This window comes from Varroa destructor, unplaced genomic scaffold (assembly GCF_002443255.2).
Source record: "Varroa destructor unplaced genomic scaffold, Vdes_3.0 BEIS01000001.1, whole genome shotgun sequence".
NCBI lineage: Eukaryota > Metazoa > Arthropoda > Arachnida > Mesostigmata > Varroidae > Varroa > Varroa destructor.
The window spans coordinates 72470987-72488657 of record NW_019211454.1 but is presented as its reverse complement, the minus strand read 5'-3'; the positions used below and the strand labels follow the sequence as shown (position 1 = coordinate 72488657).

General features: G+C 38.9%; 1 protein-coding gene across 8 annotated transcripts in view; it reads right to left on the bottom strand.

The window, feature by feature from the left end:
* LOC111244663 (neuroglobin-like) overlaps nucleotides 1–17671 on the bottom strand; it is a 169008-nt gene that overhangs the window by 53246 nt on the left and 98091 nt on the right. For 4 of the 8 annotated variants that reach the window (XM_086979124.1, XM_086979115.1, XM_086979128.1 and 1 more), the window contains exon 1: nucleotides 8040–8352. The exons of 3 other annotated variants lie outside the window; for them this stretch is intronic. The gene's annotated coding sequence lies outside the window, so the exon portion shown is untranslated. Of the gene's footprint in view, nucleotides 1–345; nucleotides 424–8039; nucleotides 8353–17671 lie in introns of those variants that run through there. One more of the 8 variants, XM_086979154.1, reaches the window with a different exon arrangement.

Here is a 17671-nt window from a genome sequence, read left to right as displayed (position 1 = left end):
AATCTTGCGTAGTTTCAGAACAAACAGTCAATACATACATATAGGTTCAGAATCTGTAGTCTCTTTCGCCTCAGAGGTGAGGGTGAATTGCGTTAAAGATTAAGGTATGGTGCTGAATGAAGGTTCCGTGATCTATGATATCTGAATGGCTAGTCTGCATCTTTTTGGATGCTTTGTCATAGTGATCACCAACCAACAAGCAAACAGTTACCCTAGTTCGCATATCAACTTTCAGAAGAGAATTATTAAGAAGAAGAAAAATCGGATTAATATACTATATAATACGACATTACGCCGTTCCATGGACGTGCCGGAGAAAATTCAGATAGGTTTAGAAATACCCACCCCCGGCTATTCTTGAAGCGGGGGAAGTCCTCTATCCTATTCGTATGGAAGAAGAAGTGGTTTGAACGATTTGCACCCCTGAAGAGCAGAGCCGAATAGTGTGTAATCATCAATTATAAGTTCTGATTTGACGTTTTATAGATCATAATATTGCATATGAATAATTATCTTCCTATCTGTTAGGAGGCACACGAGGTTTTCTCTTTCTTTATTATTCAATCTAAAGTTTGTCGAATGTTTTGACAGGCTTAAGGACGCGTTTGCAAGGATAGACTCAATCTAAATTCAAATTGGATGTATATGTTATGAAATATATGGATAACCGTTAATATAGGTGCGTAAAGTAGCCAAATAATATCTATCTATATATTAATTAGTAGGTATTGCAGCGATAGGTAAAAATCATATTGCAGTTAATTTAATAAAATCAATCGTCGTTTGAAATGGACTTATCCAGTCCTATTATCATCATAGTGCTCCAAAGGGTTTGTAAAAAGCCTCACCGAAAAAAAAATCGAACGTTAAAATACTAGACTAGAAAATTAGAGTGATGACTCCTCAAGTATGTTGAGGGTATCCTACTTAGTTTGTTACACTTTTTGCCGCCTTCTGGTCTTCAACTTGTACACAACCATACGTGCACCATCCTCGTTCCCATGGTTATCCACAACTTCTCGAATTAAATCGATAATAGAGTATGTTTACTTACCAGTTGCCCTGTTTAAGGCATAGAAAGCCTTGTAACCACACAGACTTTAATCGAAAAAATAAGCGGGTTGAAGCCAACCCTGGATACTTTTTGCCTAATTGAATAAGCAATTGAGGCACAGTGACGAGGTCTGATCTTTATAAGTAACAAGATTGCGTGCTTTCGACTGCCATGCCAATGGTTCGTGAGTTTCTTAAGGCATTAGAGATCGCGTGCTAAATTTCTTGTTTTATTTTCGGCGTATCTCTGACGGAAGCAGATGCTCCTGATACCCATAGTAAGGACTACCATCCCATTAAATACGAACATGTTCAAGCCTGCCATAAAACTCGTTTTCTCTCCAGGGCAACGCCACTCTTTGATTGAACCATGCCTTATCTGTCACGACCATATGCTTCAGGAAGATTTTTGTTAATTAAAGTCCCGCAGATTTCACTTGGAATACACCCCAAGCATTTTAACTGGCCCGGAGTCAACTTGGAGAAAACCTATTTTTTAGCCTATTTTTAATTCATAATCTGTATCTAAATTATAATTCTGTAGTACGTTACATGTGAAATGTAAGTTTTGGCCGACGACGTGAAGAACGTCGTCGAATGTAACAATACGTTCTTGTCTTTTGAATCCCAAGATCTGGTCACCTCTTCATTTAAATCTCCGTTCTTGAAACGTATATACCATTCAATGTAATACTATAAGGCTTTTCAGCCTGTTTTCACCAATCTTTGATGAATTTCCGCAGTGCTATGGCTCTCAAGGGAAAAACACATTGTCTTACGTTTTACAATGGCCCGTGTTGTGCAAATAGGACTCTTTAACGCTGTGTTGTTCCATAGTAGATAGCATCCCATAAAAAATAAGGCTGAACTTCAAATTATTGTTCTCATATGCATCATTGCTATATACTGATTGAGGGTACGAAGCAGTTATAATAGTGTTCAACAGGAGTGACAAGAAGTCGTTAATATGATGATGACTAGAGCTTCCCTAGAACGGATCTGCTTGTTTGTTATTAAATAGGCTTTGCTAAGTATAAGATCGAGTGCGCTTCATCATCGTATACATACGAATGCAACGCGTTCCATTCGCAGGTGTTTATTTGATATAAAAAAAAAACATTAATTTCTTCGTTGCAGAGGTAACAGTTAAATGGCTGAACAAAATCAACTACTGGCATTGTATATGCGTACCTGTTATGTTTGTAAAAATGTTTCCATCGATAGGAAAGCTACTGGAAAATTTTGTTTGAGAAAGAGGGCTGCACGTTTTGAACGGTAATCTATTATATATCAAAATAGTAATATGAGGCCTAAAGCAAATGACCACTGTTTTATCTACCGTCAACTGCCGTATTGGATTGTAGAATGTCGTTAGCGTTCTAGAAACCATATGGCCGTATGACACAGTTTGACTAACTTTTTTTTTTGTTTTGTAGACTTTTTTTTGCGAAATGTCTTTGCCAGTAATTTCTAGGGCCTCGTTCACTGTGACCTACTGCAGTATAGTATAACATATTTTGAGAACTATGGCACGTACACGATAACGGAGCATGGATGTAGGTTACTCACAAGAAGCTTCCCCATTTGCCCCGCATGGCATACATGCTCTGTGTTCAAAAGGAAACCAAAAACGAGCCTATTTCGACATAAGCGACGGGACATTCATTCGTATCGTTCCCCTCCCAGAATCTAACCCAGGTCCTATGATTGTTTCCATAGTTATTTCAGCCCAACTGAGAAATCCGGCACTGCGAAATAAAAATATTAACACAGTTAATTTTTGCTGTGATTTTTATGCGTTATGCAAGTTTGTACTACCACGTGGTTTTAATATCAATATAAGATACTTTTCAGAGTTCAGACTTAATAGAAGGTATGACCTGGTATGGGAATAAATACGACAAATAAAAGTTTGACAAGCAGTAATCATGTTGGCTTCTTTAAACGGGTATTATGACAAAAATATCCAGTGTAGAAACTATAACAAGACAAATGGAAAACGGACGTAGCTACAGATCTCATATATATATATATATATCTATATGTGTGTAAGGCAGAGCAGTATACTGTCTATTAGGTTTCCATAAGTCGCATTTCTTTAAATCTCTCTGTAATTTTTTTAGAACGAACGCGTCCTAAAGGCTATTGCTTTACATTTTATTGGACTGTGACGTAATCACTACATTAATCTGAATGTTATCGTTGGCATAAACTCCAATTCGAAGGCTCACACTCTTTTTTACTTATCGAACATTCAAAACAGATTCAAGCATATATTTGCTGACCGCCGAATTAATTCAAATAAGCCGTCTTTGCCATGTATATTAGATACATTTTCTCATTATCGGTAATGGCGTAGTTGTTAATAGGGAGCTGCGTTAGTTTTCTTAAAATAATATGGTGTTTACAGGTTGGGAAAAGGGTCACAGCATCGCGACCGGAGTAAAATTGCGCTGGTCGACGTGGTCCTGGGCAGGCATTTCAAGGTGCTGCTGAGACAACAATAGTGACGCATGTTTATAGGTTTATTCCACAAGAAGGAAAACTTCTTATGAAACTTCCTGCCACGCGTTTATATTGCTGCTGCTGCCACCGTCGCCGCTGTTCCACAGTGAGGCCATAAGCGGACTAAGCGGCACGAAAAAAGTGAAAAGTTAAAACGAGACTACAGGAACTGTTTAGCAAGCTCCCCAAAGGGCGCTTCCAGAGAGGCGCTCAAATCGTCTGTGCGCCTTGCAAGAGGTAGTCAACTCAACCAGGCGGGTAACTTGAAAGCTTTCGAAGTTGAGCGCTGTTCACACATAGTCTTGCCAAATTGTGAATGCGATAACGAGAAAGAAAGAACGGTAGAAGGGCAACAGGAAAACACCAATGGAGAAACGAATAGAGAGTGAGAGAATAAATCGAAAGGTGTGGCGTGCTAAGAAGTTCCCTCATTTGCCTAAAAATGTTTATGAAGTGACTCGATAAATGGCTCTTTTTAAGATATGACTAGACTTTAGTGGAATGACCTCTTCGATGGAGAAGAAGACTATTCCATTGAACGCCATTGGCGTGGGCATTGGTCCCGTGAACGTCACTCAAAAGCAGCAATTGCGTATAAGTTTATAACTTAGCTTAGTTCATAGATGATATTCATTGATTTCCTTGAAATAGAGATTTTCAATTGGCATTCATTGTTGTCCGTTTCTACATGGGTTTAATTCAAAATTTAGGCCGTGATAGCTTATATAAACTTTCTCCTGACGCCATTAATGGAAAAAAGGCCACTATGTTAATATCTGTAAACACTTCGAGAATTTACGCTGTTTAGATGTTAACGAAACATCCTCAAATATGGTTACCATGGCGAAATTTCGAAAATGCGGTAAAATTTATAATAGGATTTTTTGTTATTTCTAAAACGGGAATTTCCTAAATTTGAGTTATTAAGAAAAAAAAAAAAAGAAACCCAAAAAAATTGACGGTCGTAGAGAAGGTAGAGAAAAACGCTACATCTTAGGGTTTCTTTTTACAATTCCAGTACAGAGGCATTCCTAATGTAGATATCATCATCTTCACGCACTTTACCAGGCTTCTTGAGGTTTTAGAAAATAAACGTTCGACAAATCCCATTTTGGTGTTTTGCCTCTTTCTGCCGTTTGGTGCAAGTATGAGGTATTTGACAGTCGAACTCAAGGTTGTTTTTGTGCACCATATGTGCACGGTTACATTTCATTAGGTTCGATAAAGGTTTTTGAAACAGGAACTCTTTTTGTAATGACTCGTCTTTAATGAACAGAGGAAGTTTTTACAATAGACAAGTGCGCTTCATCAGAGTTTGTAAACGGTACATACTCGAGCATTGATATATCCGTAATATACACAATATATGATAAATCCGGTGCATTATATATTAATTATCAGAAAAGGCGGACAGTTTATAATAACTGGTTAATAATAACAACAGTATTTTTTTTTTCTCTGTGATCATTTGTTACTTGTGCCTAAGGTAGTCTGTTCAATGCTTTTTGCTTATGGCAAAATATCTCGGGAGAATCCCTATACATTATCCTACATAAAGCTACCCTAATTGTGTCCTACGGAACGATATCCTCTGTTTGGTCGTTAATACGCACTCTGTTTAGGCTAGTGCTTGGCCTACACTGACTGCTTCCTGACTTTCTGGATGAACAGAGAGTGATACGTATGTAACAATATTCTACAAGAACTTGTAGTTCTTCTGTGAGGGAAGGGAATGTTTTGTACAACATCGATACCTTTTATGAAACAGATTCAATATTAAATATTGATAAGGGTTGAGTTAGAATATGTAGAATCCAGTGTTTTTTTTTCTTTGCTATAAAATGACTGCACTACAATATTACAGTCGCCCTTGCTATTATTATGTTCGCATTAGAGTCCTGACTCTTTATAGACACGTATCATTCAGTTCTCTCAGTTTGCCTGCACCTCAAAACACTATCGGAAGCTGTCGACCGATCAACTAACGTTCGATTGCTATCTTAGGCGGCACAAATTTGAGCTTTTATTGGCAAATCTTTACAAATAGTATCACTTCTTCCTATCGTGGAAGCTTGCTTTTATTTAGGAAGAATCCACTATGGTCAATTGATTGTCTAGTGCATTGTAAACCGTAGCGATTAGTACGTTATTTTCTAATAATGAAGTCAACAAAACGAACACTTTGGTAAGAAGCTTTTTGCGTTACCACTCTCAACGTTCTATTCGGCTGACGATAATGGATTTATATGAAACCCGCTAGCAAAAAAATCTTAATCCAACAATGTCGTCCCAAAATGCTATCCATCATTGCCTTTTGTGTGAACCCTGAGAGTTATACCGTGGCCCATGTGTGAAGGTATTACGTTGGCGGTGGTACGATTGTTATCACAATTAACCACTGCACGATTACGCAGATAAACAGACCAAGCAGTAAGACAACGGCCTTACTGCGGCCTGCACCCACATCCATAAAATAAGTTCGAGAAGAATGTCAGTCGCTATTTCAATCATGCAGATCTGCTCCATGCATGTTTACCCTGGCGAGCCTTACCAGCCGGCGTTGACTAAAAAGATAAAACAATTATTGTAGTAACAATATATTGTATTTAGTGATAACCGTTATCGAATACAGCCATATAAGCAAATATGAATTGATCTCGTAGGCGGTGTTTGACATGAAAACACTTCCAATTGCACAAAAAAACCGTATGCGTTTCAATGACGGCACGTTGGCGCAAAAATTGGCCAGCCAATTAGAACAGATTTAAGAAGACAAAACCTTTTTTCCATACGTACAATTTGAGTAATACTACAATATACGAACCACTTCTCCTTGTTGCTTTTGCCCTGTCCGCACTTGTCACTATACTACATAACGTTACCTGTTATTAGTAACACCTCAAACAAAACATTTTTCTTTGTTCGACAAAAGTTGCAGCTTGAACGAAACCGCAGCTGCTAGCAAAAATCAGTACGATTCACCTATACGTTGGTACGATGAATGTCACTATTTGGTTTTTACTAGTGCTAAAGCGCGTTGACAGTGTCTACCATAAATGAAAAACGTTATACACATCTGGCTGCCATTAGGCGTAGGACAGGACGTTCCTGTACCTGGCAATTTTGCCCCTGACATCGACAAACCGCCTAACCTTTAATGACTTCTATCTATTTGACCATACAAGTTAATCGTGCGTTAACGGCCACTTACATCAGAGTTTCGCTAAAGGTGTTTGTGTGTCTCTCATTAGCAATTTTCTACGGTGATCTTGCTTTGTTGTGTCTCTCGATTTGTCTGCCTAACCTATCCTTTAGTTCGCAGCCATGGTTTTCACTGTCTCCGTTTCATTGTGGTGAAATATTTGTATAAAGGGTTCCTAGCTCCAGCATTAAGACGGTTAATTTTTTTGTTGGCTCATTTCTGGCAGAAAATTTGTTGGCTCATTTCTGACCCTAACTTGATTTAATGAGAGATAAACAACAGAAGTGGGGCTCATGCCTAAGCCGCCATAGGCTGGATTATATGTTCTCCTGCTGGGGTCTATAGGATATCGGTTCGCCACTTGCTCCCCCCATTCTTTGGCTCTATCGCTTGTTGCGACTTCCTTAATGTCGCTGTCCGTGACTCGAAGGCGTAAATCAATACAAAACGGCAGCAGCACTGAATAGAAGATCTAGGAAGAGCAACGCAAATCGCAACTAGAGCTTAGGAGTTAGTTGCGGACATTGCAGGAACGGTATAATATACGTGGTACTGCGCGAAGGTCTTGTTAGCCTTTAAACGAGGCACGATCTCGTCTAAGAAGCCTCTGAATATCAAATGCTCGTCTGGTATTGGGTGATTAGCAGAGGCTGTTGTTTTATACAGTGTTTACATGAGAGAAGAAAAACAACTATATAATATATATAACATGTTGAAATTGAAGGACTATTCAAAATAAACGAAGAAGTCTAAAAAATTCTGACCGAAGTACAAAAAGAGGTCAAACGAGATATGGCTTTGGCCTTTCTAAGTCGTCTACAACCGCTGTTTTCTTCGAAGGGAAAAATGCATACCGAATATGGCATAATCCCTATGATTTTAGGCTTGATCATTGCGGTTTTTCCCCAACACAAAAATTGTTTCTCGCACTTTACGTCCGGTACTTAGACCGGTAGACGTTGCTTCAGAAAACTAGCTTCTAGGACGAAACGAAGTGTGGTACGCTCAATATTCGGGATTTTAAGTTTCTACACGACGTTATATCTGTTTAGTTATTACATATTTTCTACATGGTGTGCTCTTCACATAATACTTCCATTTTCTCGGAGCAATTCGATTTCTGATTATCTATTCTTTTTCTCACGTATATTCACAGTACGTTTCTTTTTATTTTGCTACACATATCTATATACATACACATTTTACAGTCAATACTGCGTACAGATTTGGCGGTTCGCCCTAATACCTAGAGACCATACGAAACCTGACTGATACTCACGGGGACACGCGTTGCATATTGTAAGCTTCAATTGGAAGACTGTCGTGCTTGGCAGATCACGCACATGTGCACGTTACGCACGTTTTGTTCGAGAGTAACAGTGCACGTTCGAATAATTGCTATAGAGGTAGATTTTCTAATGAGGCTGCAAACCGAGTTGCCGAGGTCCAAATAAGAAAATTACTGAAATACATTTTGGTAATAATACAGTGGGTGTGATGTTTGGCGCTACGTCATTTGCTACCAACTACAATAGACGCCAATTGGCAGTCTATTACCCTAGACTCCACGGACGAACCTATATACACGATGCTTACGACGATGATCTCTTACGGTCTCTCCTTATCATTCGCATCGGGTTATATATCCGCCCTAGACGTACGTTCATTAGCCTGTTCTCTTCTAAGCAAATTATATTCTCGAAGAAACAAGATGGGGCTCCCAAGTGGTAGTATTTTACAGCCATGCTAGTTACCTGCAGATATCCACCGCATGACAAATATGCCTTTCGTTTGTACTGTAGACGATGGAAGGTGGTGTTGGTCACAATGTACCAATACATGTTCAGGCAACAATGTGCCCAGACGGGCGGTCAAAAAACGTGGATTTTTAAAGCATAATTAATAATCGGAATGAAGAGAATGAAAGAACAGGATGGAGAATGGAGCCGAGGCCAACGAATAGGGCACTTGGGCCATATTGTCCTACAACGTCATCAGTGACGTCATTCAATAACACAAGTAAATAATAAGCCGGCCCAATAAGGTGACATCGACGCACCTATCTAACACGTATCCCTTTCAGTGTAGCGGACGAGAAATGAGCGGGAGTAAGTCATCGATTAGGCGAAGATAATGTGCAGTCAATGATAGAAAGTAGGTGACGCCCCAGTATATAAAACAGGGAGGAGTTACGTAGCGGATGCACAGGTGTCTTATCTTTTTTACATCTGGAACACATTCTACTCACACGATCGGATCATGCGAACACTTCAAATAGTGAGCAAAATAACTCGAAACGGACGAAATTACAGGGCGAGTCATTGGTAATATTACCGTATCGGCGCACCGGCTGTTACCAGAATGGCAGTGCTATGACTTGTTTATTGCACTACTTATGGTGTGACGACCAAACGGCTGTCGAGGAAGGCCACGATCGCTGCCGCAGATACTGGAGTTTATAGTGCGTTCGGCTCATCAATGTGTCGTAATCGTTCGAAAATATGCGACTGTCGATTATCACCGTTCACTCACAGAAAGTGGTAATAACTTCGAAAATGCATTGGGCACACCATTTGCGACTAACAGCCAACGCTTTTTTTATTGTAAGTCAAATTTTGTTTTTAGTAGATAGTAGAAAATTACAATGGGTTCAAGTATGCCGATAAAGCAAGGAGGCAGTTATCGTTGTAGCCGAAAACATGTACCGAAACCAAAGGATGAACTTCATATATAGAATTGCACGGCCATATGTTGTAAATATTATATAATTCTGCATGGACAGCTGCAGTAAGCTTTACCGCAGCAACAATAACTCACACCTGATTGCCTCAATGCTTAGAACGCTAATCTGCTAGTACCCTAAATGGCACAGGTAATTTTATTATGTTTTAGGAATGAGTGAAACAAGCGGCAACGCTAAAGGTAACGGACATTTGCCAATCTTCGGGCCTGGTAGGCATTGTAGACGAAACAAAGGACACAGGTTTAAGATAGACTTGTGATCCATGAAGGTTAGACTTTACTTCTTTACGCAGGTGTTCATAACATCATGAGTTCGGCCGTGGATGTCCGACTTTGGATATAAGAAGGATGATCGTTACATTAATAGTGTATTGGCGTTTTTTCTACAGTTTCATTATTGGTAGCGATGAATTAACGTTAAAGTCTCGCTCGAATTGGGAAAACTATATGAGAATTTGCAGCTCTTGGTTTTATATCGATCTTAGCAATGAACTTAATAAAATTACATCGTCAAGGCCTAATCTGGACTGTTCGACTGTGGAAATACAGTTTCGGAAATTACTTAATGTATACCTTTAAATGCGCTATTCCCTTTTCGACCGCGTGCCAACAAATCGAATTGCTCCCTCCTATTGGATTTGATGAAACTGTATCACTTAAGAAACACGTAGATACCATACTACCGAAGATACCCGCATCCTGCCATAGATCACCGGAAAAGCCAAATGGCAGATTGCCGTTGACCCATCACTTGTTAGCTTCTATCGGGTTCCAATGGGGTACAGAAATCCTACGAAATGAAATGCTTCAGGGGTATCGCTGAATGGGCCTACCCGCCAACAGCCTTAAATCCCTATTATAGAGAGAAATACTGTGTCACATACAATGCAGCACGTTAGCTTTTGCCAGATTTGACACAAATTATAATATGTCTCCGGGCTAGGCCTAAAATATGCGAATTCTGCGAAAATTAGATTCCTCTAGAGCTAGAGATTTATCCAACCCATAATAGAATGAATATCACCATTATGACCTTTAGGTGCTCCAAAGTACGGAACAGCAATTCTCAATAAGTGCATATATTAGTAAAGGTCAATAAAGTATTCTACTCGGATACCTTTTGGTAGTATAGAAAAATGTTAGTGGAAGCTTAAATCCTTCTCTATTAGGCAGATATTGATTGGCCTGTTTCCATTCACCATATCTTTCGATTGCACTGAGGTCAAATACGGCCTATGCTTTTCGTTGTCAGCCAGGGAGTACCTCAAACGGAAATACCGGTAAACATCCAGTGTTTGACCTAATGTCCAAAAAGGAGCAACGATAAACGTTGAAGAAAACTCGCAAAAGTGTCTTGTGAGAGATTCAGGTGGCGGCCGCAAAAACCTGATACACAATAATCAACCCGATAAATGATTTTTTATTCGCTTCCACAAACAATCTGCAATATCAGATAGCTGTTTCTTAGATAGATATCCCTTATCTGTATAATAAGCTTCGTGTTTTTCGCTTTAGACGTCAGATATGCGATATCTACGATAGGAGGAGCTAATCTGGTGAAAATTACACCTTGGAAGCCGTATTTGACGAATTTGTTATTTTAGAAGCACAATTCTGCTTTATGGACTGACCCAAGATAGGAACACAAGCTTAATTCATGTCGGAAAAAAATAAGAAGTTATATTTACCGACCGAATTCAAAAAAAGAATACGAAAAAATAAGACACAGAGAGCTTTATAACACGTATCAAAAAATAGATAAGGAAGTGTAGCCTTCTAAAGCTATGCTAAGCGGTATTTGAGCACCAAAGCAGTTTCCCGTTAAGATACCTCGCTGAACATGTCAATCGTTTAAATCACTAACATTTTTTAATTTTAGCCACAGCATAGCACGCACCGTACACTGATTTGTCTACAGGTGAAGAACTGCTTGAATGACTTGTTTAGACTTGCACATGAGCAAATTATCTATCAACCTGAAGATCCATTAGTAAGACCATAACAAACTATAGGCCAGGCAAACAACTAACTGGTCGTGCAAACTCTTGTTTGAGTTTGTACAGCGATGCTATAATCAGCCTGATGCTTTTAGGTCGGTATTTCCTTCTTTTTGGTTGGCTCAGTCTAGTAAGGGTGCCACTAATTGCAATCAAGACTGAACTATAGGTCAAAAGTTCGCTTGGTCCTTCTCTTTTCACTTAGGCGGAAGCTTCTGCACGAGCGTGCATGACTGTCTATATCCTGCTGCGCCTGCTCGATCGATCAGGTGCTAGGAGTCGGTGGCTATGGTGTTGGCGGAAAAAACTCGACGAGGAGAACTTACCTCAAGTCCCATTCTCTGTGTGTAGGGAGCTATTTCCCTATAAAGAGAAAAAACCATTCCCAGCCGCCGAAAAGCAGCATATCCGTGCTTCTTTTTCCAGTTGATGCATTAACTAAAGTAAGCTGAAGGCGTGCGGCCCCTCTCGTCGTCGTTGTTCTTCTCTTTCGAGGCCCGAAGCTATTCGCTATCAGTCACTATGCGGTTACTTGCAGAAGTAGCGTTAACACTGACAATCAACCGTAGGTTTCCTTCAGCACTAAGAGGCATTCATATACCTACTCCATGACTGCGAGGTGTAGCAAATGTCACAGAGCTGTTGATAGCGCCTATGAACAGGGCGACAGCCAGGAATAGAGAGAAGTGATTGAGATACTAAATTTTAGTTTCATAAGAAGAACCTTGCCTTTCAGGTTTCTGCCAACTCAACCGGTTAATCCCTACCTAAGCGCTGTTCGTTATAGCTAACGGAACAATGATCGTAAAAATCTATGTTGTGTAGAAGAAACTAATCGCAAAAAAACTGTGCTGTAAGGTTATGTCACAACCAATAAGCCGATACGCGTTAATATTCCTATATAAACTGAGAACGCATACGTTTAAAACCGTCACAGAAATGGATACGATGGCTACAAGGGTCTGTAGTAGAGTTTTGGTCAGAAAAAGTGTACTTTATGATTATTGAGTAGTGTTAATGGATGCAAAAAAAAATTGGTAAAATCCGCTATTTGCAACATTGGCACACAAATAGCTACCTTACCGAGGAGATGTAGTTCCTTTAAAAATACCGAGCTATAAACACTGAGGTACAACTGAGGGTCAAATCCACATATGCTTCTTTAATTTTTCGTTAATTAGAATGACTGGTTTGTCATCGATTTGCTGATGTACATAAGTAGGTTGCGCCCAGTTCCTGAGTTTGTAAATAGTCCGTATGCCTTAAGAATTAACATTGGTATGTTTACACAAATGTCAAAGAACGTTGTTTTGGTGTGACTTGTTTTTATAATTATATTGCTTTCTGCAGGTACCGCATGGTGGAGCTCAAAACTTCGATATTTTGTTTTACCGTAAGCGTCTTAGCCGTTCAAGGTCTTACCGTAACCTAAACAAATCCTTTTTCTCTTAGAACAAAATACATTCTTAATTTATGGATGTGATTCCTAAAAAAAAAAAAAAAAAAAAAAAGAAAGAAAAAAGGGAGTGTCGGAAGAATTTGGCAAAGTGAAAAAGACTTAGTGAGTCTAGCAGGTGACAGATCCCTTTCCGTTAAGTGTCGTTTATAGAAATTGTCTTCATCATTTACTTAAATCTTTATCTATGATATCAGCCATCAAACTATTGTATGAGCAGAAGAAGTTTGAAACAACGAACTGGCTCCCCTCCATTTTTTCTCCTTTTGTGTCCCTAGTAAGCGAAAAGGCTGGGCTATACGGCGCACGATGAGGTTTAGGCCCTTTCAGCCACTAGTCAGAAAAGGGTCCATACATAGTGAATTTTCTTCAAGCTTCCAACTCCTGATAACGCAAAAGCCGGGGTTCACTTGGGGGTGTGAGGCAGTTTTGGTTGCCCCGGTTTCAGCTTTTGCAATGCGAAAATAGGAAGGGATAATACAATTCTACTCAGAGACAAAGAAAAATTATGTCTACGTAGAAAATCGCTAAAATGCTGGCTCTCGTCAATGCCGCATTACCGATAATATTTTATATAAATTACGAGAAGAAATACGGTTTGTCGGTAGAGCGAACAGGTATTTATCTCAATACTGACGCAGAGGTATTTATGATAAACGTTTCTTTTCTAAAAATTACTTATTTATTAGAACTAGGATATTCTCATATAAAATAGCAGACTGAGGCAGTATAAAGTTTAAACCCGTACCTATTCTTTTACTCGGCGCGAATTTTATATCATCATGAAATCAAGTTTGATGTAGGAAAATAACAGGTAGAGCCAATCATCTCTGCGCAAGCTTTCTGATACTTCTTATTCTTCGACGCCAGACTAAAAAAAAAACCAAGCTAACAGTCAGATTCACGATGGACGTCAAACATAAAATAACCTATTCGATATTAAAATGAACTTTAGTTATCTGTGTTGGTCTTTATCGATCAATAGAACATCCAATAATAAGCTTTCACACATTGCTACTATCATTTCGATCTATGAGCACCTATACTTTTCTAATTTTCTTATTAGATCGATTTCTGCCCGCCAATGGCTAACAGACAACCCCGATTCTAAGCCTCATTTGGTGTTCGCGCTTAATAAAGTTTTGTCGCTTGCGATCGCAATGTACCAGGAGAGAAGGACTCGCTGTTTTGCTGACGCAGTATCAATGTATAGAACTGGTTTGACCATTCCATACCTTGCGTCCTTCCTCTTTGACCAATCCGTTCCCTTGAGGCCACATAAGTCCTAGGTCGAACATCGATGAACCAAGGAAACGGGCAAAAGAATGAGGCTTGAAAGTGAGCCCACCTACAGCTGCTGGAGAAAAAGCAAATGTCTAGGTATCGTGCTGCTGTAGGGAGTGAGTGAGAATGACGGCCCGGTTTTGCCTGCGCCGTAAGGCAAGCTGCGATGCCTACTATCTCTTGATATCCCTCAGGATAGGATGCGGTACGCTCGGCGTTGTTTTCAGGTATCCTAGTGGACCAAAGGGCGTCAAATTTAAAAACCAGCGATAGACAATAAGCGAGAGCGCAAATATCATCAAAGACATTACAGAATGTTTGGTAGAGCGTTCAGTTGGCGCCTCCTCGCACGCTATACAAGGCAAATCTTAAAGGAACAGCAAATATGAGCGAAAATAGGAGTATACAATGGGAAAAATAACAAGTGAAGCATCTTAGGCAAAAGGTGACAAACACGTGCACGCAGGTCCTCATCAACGATCAATTAAACGACTCTCTATTCTGAAACAATTATACTTATTTTCACGACGTTCTTTAATTCTTGATGTTATCATTGTCAAAAATGTATGATAGAATAACACAAAGAACAAATCTTTAAAGGCTCGTGGACGGCTCTGACGTGAAAGTTGTGCTTGAATCAGGAGACCACTGTGATCGCATTATTAACCTGACAGATAAGCTGGCGCAAAGATAAGATTACCAAGTTACTGAAGGACAACGTCCATAGCGAGGACGCTGGCGCTGAGAAGCCACAGCAACGTAACAATGAAAAAACTCGAATTGGACGAAATGCCAACGTCAGAAAAGTAGGAGGGGGTAGGGGGTCACGGGAAAAAGATTTTGTTCAGCCACTGCTACATTAAGTTAGTGCAGAGGCAATTCTCGCTTTATGGTCCTAGTGGAAGAAACAGTCTAAGGAAACTAGTAAGAAAGCTTGCGATCCTGGGCAGGGAGACAACGCAAAGACGAACAATTTTTTTATGCTGGCCAAATAATATCCATAGGATACTTCTGTGAGTCAGGTGGCCTTAGTTTAACACAAATTGGAGTATCTGCGTATCCCGTAAAGGCAAAAAGTAATATAACTATGCGTTAAGCGTTCAACCTGCACTCGTATGACGCAAGCTAGTCAAATAAAATACGTAATCTATTTGAGTGTTCCCATGTAAGAGAAATCGAAAAATAGACCAACGTGTGTCACCATTTATCGTTATTATAGGTTGCACTGGTCGCTTCGCACATTTTCGTGACCGTTAGTCCAATACTAGACCACACGATGTACTATTTATACTTAAAAGATCGCAGATCGAACGGCTAAAATCAATATATGTTCGCTGACTTAAAAATAATTTGGTAACTTTGGATGGTGCATTGTCGCCATAACAAATCTAGTATATGCACCAGTAGTATTATCCTACCTTTTGTAAGGCAACCCTATTCCAGCTTCTATGTGTAATCTATCTAATTTGAAAGGTAATTCCTGTACTAATTGTGAGTCTTACCTAAAAAGGAAAAATGTAAAATACGAATATATAGAAAATGTGTAAAATGCGTGAATGTAAATATAGATAAAACGCTCGTTTAGAAAACTTGTTGAGAATACCGCCTTACCATATTACAACACCTGCAAATGGTAGAAATTTAAAAACGCATGAAATTTGTCTGTGGGCCGACATCCGTTAACATTTGACAGTATGCTATTACAATGGAGATACAATCAGAGATATACAAGGAAACGTGATTATTGCGTAGATTACGGTCGTCCAGTGATGTGCCCATAAACCCAAGTTATCATCACATTACCTTTATCATTCCTGAGACAATAGTCCGATGTCTCATGTGACCCAGGGAAAGTCTCGTAGCCGCATGCAAAATACGTTGCCGTACGTTAATTATAGTGGTCTGACCGATCGTCAAAAATGTATTGATTACTTTCAAGCTCAAATTGCAAATTACTAGAACCAATATGCGGCATTTTCATCAATAATCTGCTATAATTTTTCTGGTAACACTATAATTTGCTTTAGTGAAAAATTTCTGCGGTTCTTGAAGCAAAAAAACTAATAATAAGAAAAAATTTAAATAAAAATATAATTTTTTTATTTTTTAAAAACAGTACTGTAAAGGAAAATTTTTAATAGTAAAGAAGTAATTTAATTTACCTTTTGTATCAGGGTAATTCTATAAAAAATTAAAATTAATTTATCTCGAAAAAAATTAATCTAATATGATTAAAATTTTTTCATTGAATAAAAAAAAATAAAAATTTCATATCTAGTTAAAAATAATTATTTTAGATAAGTTTATAATTATTATATTATAATATAATTATTATATAAACTCAGTAATAAGAGATAAGTTTTATTACTATTTTTGCATTTCTTCCATTAGAACCAAATAGACACCATTAAGAGGGTTCTGCAGAGATCAAAGCAGATCATTGTCGGTTGGTGCAGGATGTGAGCTACTTTACGGATGCGTTGGAATTTCCCGTTCAGGTTCTCTTACTTTATCTATCTTGAGTAGTTCAAAATGTACGTAATCTAGTACTGCCATGTTTTTCCTACATTTTTTTATTTTTTTTTTGTCAATTATTGTACAAACCATTTTTCACCGCGGGTCGTCAACTGCTTTGGGAATGATTCTGCTATGTTTCTGTAGAGTCTGGCAGATAGAAATATGATTGTCTAAGTTAACTCGTGTAGTACATAAACATTTTTTCTAATCCGTTTTGTTTAAATGTGTTAAGCTGTTTTTTAGTTTTTCGGCCATATCATACTTATTCACATACTTTCCAGTAATTTAATGAATTCTTTCCGTAATTTCCTACGAAGAATATGTCTCATATTGACATTTTTGGAATGGAAAGATTTTCGGGCCGTTTCTTACGGTAGTGGGTTTTGACCATAGACAGTTTTTTTTATGGGCCCGGGCAGCATTTCTATCTTTATCGAAATAAAGCATACTGTGAGTCTTTATCCGTCTTCACGACACTCTATCATAAATCTAAATGAAGTTGATCTAATAATTTTAGCAAATCTTCCATTGTTAAATCCCACTCGTCTAACAATAACGATGCCTACCCGACGCAAGTCATGTTACCTAGAGTATGAATTTGAAGCCACATAGCTAATAAAATTTTTTGCTGGCTGATTATTGCCTCAGGTTGGAGCATCCAAGATAATATACTTGCGTTACACAATAATCAAATACGCAAAAGGATACAGCGCTCGTAGAGAAGACATTACCGTTCTGACACAATTAGGTCGCCTAACCCTGTTGCGACCTCGACCAGCAGTGGAATGGACATTCGCTGGTCTTCACGCAAACCAATCGAGCAATGGGGGAGGATATTTGTCGATGCCGTCAGAGACTCAGGCTAAGGATCCCAATTTCGGAAGGTTTCACAGGAGACTCTTAAAAAAACACGTG